This window comes from Lissotriton vulgaris, chromosome 1_1 (genome assembly GCF_964263255.1).
Source record: "Lissotriton vulgaris chromosome 1_1, aLisVul1.2, whole genome shotgun sequence".
Taxonomy (NCBI): domain Eukaryota; kingdom Metazoa; phylum Chordata; class Amphibia; order Caudata; family Salamandridae; genus Lissotriton; species Lissotriton vulgaris.
The window spans coordinates 1,152,745,999-1,152,750,900 of record NC_141685.1 but is presented as its reverse complement, the minus strand read 5'-3'; the positions used below and the strand labels follow the sequence as shown (position 1 = coordinate 1,152,750,900).

At 46.9% G+C, this 4,902-nt stretch overlaps 1 pseudogene; it reads left to right on the top strand.

Annotated features, from left to right (window-relative positions):
• The first annotated feature begins 1,638 nt into the window (after positions 1-1,638).
• On the top strand, positions 1,639-2,850 carry LOC147748833 (putative protein ZBED10P; annotated as a pseudogene).
• The last annotated feature ends 2,052 nt before the right edge of the window (positions 2,851-4,902 follow it).

Genomic DNA, 4,902 nt, shown 5'->3' with positions numbered 1-4,902 from the left:
CGACTTATGGATGATGACGACGAACAAGAAGTGGTGTCTTGTGCTGCTGGTGAACAGTCTGATGAAGACCCAGTCATCACAGACATCACTCCAGCCCCAGCGGGCATGCAGCAGAATAACATTTTCACCCTATCCCGAATGGCTGCTGAGCGGGATGATCATGTGGGCGGCGTGGCACTGGTACCACCACCAACGCAGTTAACTACAACACCAAAATGACCTACAGCTTCCATATTTTCTAGTCAGAAGGGCCGGCAGAGACCTCCATCCAGCTCGACCTCCATTACCTCAAGTAGTGGTGCTGTAAGTCAACTACAGAAACAAATTCAGCCACGCCCATCCTCCACTTCATCTGGCATTGAAAGTCAAAGTATCTCCTCCACCACCAGCAGACATCTCTAGTCCCCAGTTTGGGACTTCTTTACTGTTCGCAAAAAGGTGGAAAACATGGTCGTTTGTTCGATTTGTAAAGTATTAGTTAGTCTGGCTAAGCTTGGTACCAACTATTGTACCGGAGGCCAGAGAGGTCATCTCAAACATACACCACCCTATCCAGTGGTATAAGCACCGAAGTGACATCGAAGAAGCCAAAACAAATCCAAATGTATCCCTTGATATTGCATCTGATGATGATGAGAGGCTGATCGTGCAGGGGGAAGTGAAGAAGCGACAGCCATTTTTTCTGGTACACCGAGTACCCCTGGCAGCAGCACTGCAGTGGTAGCGCCCACACCCTCTACCCCTGCAACATGTATGAGGCACACTAAGAGTCTGGGACAGACACCAATGCCAAAAACTAAATCACTGAGCCTAACTGGTTTGAGGTCTGCATCATCATCATCATCATCATCATCACGTAAAATGGTCCAGCCCACCATTACCAGCATGTTTTGGTCGGAACCGCCATTTGAACACAACCACCCAACAGTGCGTCTGTATAACGCCAAGCTGGCTAAAATGCTAGCGCTGGACCTTCTCCCTTTCTCTTTCGTGGAAGGGGTGGGTTTTCGTGAATTGGAAGCAACAGTCTGCCCTAAATGGAAGGTTCCTAGCCGGTCCTATTTTGCAAGGGTTGCGGTTCCAGCACTACATCAAGATGTGCTGGAGGTGATTGGCGCAGCTATTCTGAAGAGTGCTGTTCACACTATCCACATGACAACATACATGTGGACCAGTTGCCAAGCCCTTGATTGCATGTGCATCTCTGCACACTGGGTCTCTTTTGCAGGAGTCGAAAAACAGTTAAAACACAAAGATGTTGACACGGAGGAAGTTTTTCAAGCTACTCGCAAACATGCAACAGTAGGCATGTTTGGCATGGAGAAATCTCACACTGCACCTAACCTTTTGGAGGAGTTTAACAGGAAGGTCAATGAATGGCTGCATCCAAGAAATCGCACAGTTGGTTATGTTTCCACGGATAATGGCAGTAATATAGTTAAGGCCATGGAGCACGGCGGCTATTTCAGAGTGCCGTGTTTGGCGCACAGTATTAACATCGTGGTGCAAGCCTTCTTGAAAACAGAAGCACCAGTCGTCAAATTACTGACCATCTGCCGAAGAATCTGCACACATTTCAGCCATTCTTTTAAGGCCCGGAAGCAACTGAGGAGCCTTCAATATGAACGTAAACTGCCAGTCAAAGGACTAATCCAGGAGGTGGCAACACGTTGGAACTCAACCTTTTACATGCTTGAGCGTCTGTCTGAGCAGTGGGAGGTAATACATGAGTTTGTCTTTAAACTGGGTTCTACTCATAAAGACATGAGGCTAGAGTTGGAGGAATGGAAGCTAATTGCAAGCCTGACAGACATGCTTCGTCCTTTTGAGCTCTTCACGCGTGAAGTCAGCAGGGAGGACTGTTCTTTGAGCAAATCTATCCCATTGTTGCGCATGCTAGAGCACCAACTGAAGGAGGTGTGTTCAACGTTCCGAGATGATGGTGAAAAGCGAGAAGCATATGATTTGGCGGAGAAGTTATTAAGGCGCCTACTTGACAATGAAAGGCTTAAAAAGATACATACAGAACAACATTACATTTGTGCCACTATTCTTGATCCACGGTATAAAAAGGCAGTGGCTAGCAAAGCATTCATTCCTTTTGATGAAGCAGATGTTTCAAAGTACAAAAATTGGCTAGCTGTGTCAGCCACTCGGTTTGAAAGAGAGCGGCAGAACCTTCAAGGAGGAAGCACAAGTACAACTGAATCAGCAGGCTATCCGGCATAAAGTTCCACTTCTCAATCCGTGGCCGAAGGGAGTCACTTTCCCTCACAGCCGTTAACGACACCAGCAACCATATCATCATCCTCACTTGCACCAGGCAGCAAACAAATATTGTCGGAAGGGGATTGGCTAACTCAGCAAGGGTTAGCTCGGTCCACTGATGAAAAGGTCGCAGATGGTACGCAAAGTGGATCAACCCTGGAGAACCTTGAGTCGGTGGTGCAGGCCTATCTGGATGACCCAACAGAGGTCTGTCATAATTAGAACCCATTGGGATATTGGTATACGGAAAGCTCTGTATGGCGACTGATCATCAACCTGGCTCTAAATTATTTGTCTTGCCCACTCGCAAGCGTGTCTTCTGAACGTGTTTTGAGTGCTGCTGGTGCCATTGTTACTTCAAAAAGGACCCACCTTTTACCCAAAAATGTGGGGAGGTTAACAATAATCAAGATGAATCAGCACTTCATACCACCCGATTACAAAATACGTGAATGCACGCAGGAAGAAGAGGACACCGACTTAGGTGATGCCGACGGAAGTTGTTCTCGGTCACCAGACCTACTCCCGTCTCAATTCGTAGACTTGGAGTACGAGCTCTGCTTCCCTGACACCGAGGCCTGAAAATGACTTCCTTTTTTTCCGTACTTATTCACTTTTATTCCTGTGTGTCTTTCTTTGTTTTGCTACTTTTACCACAACAAAACTCTAATCACCTAATCACAATAAGTACATCATCAGCACTGTCTTCATCTTATTTTCCTTATTGATTTGAAGGTGCCGCAGTCTGCATTCAGATGTTCACAAGTTCACAACTCAATCGTGCTCTTCTATCCTCCTCCTCCAGACTCCCCCTATCCATTTCCCTCAAGGCAGATGGATGGATTATGGAGAAAAAAAAACTTTGTCTTCATAGACGAGTCCCCTCAAGTGGGACTGAAATAACTGACTGACTACATGCTTGCTGATTGTTGACAGACCTACTTCTGAAATTTAAAAGAGAGGCTGCCCTGTGCTCCCTCACTTTCCGAAGAAGATGCGGACAAAAAGTAGAACAGGTAATGAATAATGAGAAGATGGCATGCAGTAGACAGCAATGGCTGTCTGTCTCTATTGAAACCAATTGCTGTTTGTTTTTTGTGAACAGCGCAATTTGCCATGTTTTGAATATACCAGTGTTGCAGGTTTTTGGTGGTTTCTTTGGGGGTGTTCTAGATTTGCGGTGCTGGGTCGGGGGGTCTGGGAGCACTGCTGGCACAGTCTAATGTTGATTGCATTTGTTTTTCAGGAAATCCATGATGGAAAAGGGGAGTTAGAGCCTAGCTGTACAGCGTATTTGGACTGAATTGAAGGTAGTAGGCCCATTTTTGCTTTTTGCCTGTTTGGGGGTGTTCTGCTTCTTTGCGGGTGGCTGCAGGGGTCTTGAGGCATAGCTCGGAAGGTCTAATATCGGAATCAAGTGTTTTGGACCAAATCCATGGTGAATTTTTTTTTGCGTTTTTGCTCACTTGCCTGTGTTTGGAGTGCTGTTTGGGGGGCTTCCAGGTTTTTTTGGGTGGGTTTGGGGGTCTGGGAGCACTGCTGGCACAGTCTAATGTTGATTGCATTTGTTTTTCAGGAAATCCATGATGGAAAACAGGAGTTAGAGCCTAGCTGCACAGTGTATTTGGACTGAGTGGAAGGTAGTAGGCCCATTTTTGCTTTTTGCCTGCTTGGGGGTGTTCTACTTTTTTGAGGGTGGCTGCAGGGGTCTGGGGGCATGGCTCGGAAGGTCTAATATCGGAATCAAGTGTTTTGGACCAAATCCATGGTGAAATGGTTTTTGTGTTTTTGCTCACTTGCCTGTGTTTGGGGTGCTGTTTGGGGGGCTTCCAGGTTTTTGTGGGTGGGTTTTGGGGTCTGGGAGCACTGCTGGCACAGTCTAATGTTGATTGCATTTGTTTTTCAGGAAATCCATGGTGGAAAAGGGGAGTTAGGGCCTAGCTGCACAGCGTATTTGGACTGAATGGAAGGTAGTAGGCCCATTTTTGCTTTTTACCTGCTTGGGGGTGTTCTGCTTTTTTGCGGGTGTCTGCAGGGGTCTGGGGGCATAGCTCAGAAGGTCTAATACCAGAATCAAGTGTTTTGGACCAAATCCATGGTGACATTTTTTTTCAGTTTTTGCTCACTTGCCTGTGTTTGGGGTGCTGTTTGGGGGGCTTCCATGTTTTTGTGGATGGGTTTTGGGGTCTGGGAGCACTGCTGCCACAGTCTAATGTTGATTGCATTTGTTTTTCAGGAAATCCATGGTGGAAAAGGGGAGTTAGGGCCTAGCTGCACAGCGTATTTGGACTGAGTGGAAGGTAGTAGGTCCATTTCTGCTTTTTGCCTGCTTGGGGGTGTTCTGCTTTTTTGCGGGTGGCTACAGGGGTCTGGGGGCATAGCTCAGAAGGTCTAATACCGGAATCAAGTGTTTTGGACCAAATCCATGGTGACATTTTTTTTCAGTTTTGGCTCACTTGCCTGTGTTTGGGATGCTGTTTGGGGGGCTTCCAGGTTTTTGTGGGTGGGTTTTGGGGTCTGGGAGCACTGCTGGCACAGTCTAATGTTGATTGCATTTGTTTTTCAGGAAATCCATGGTGGAAAAGGGGAGTTAGGGCCTAGCTGCACAGCGTATTTGGACTGAATGGAAGGTAG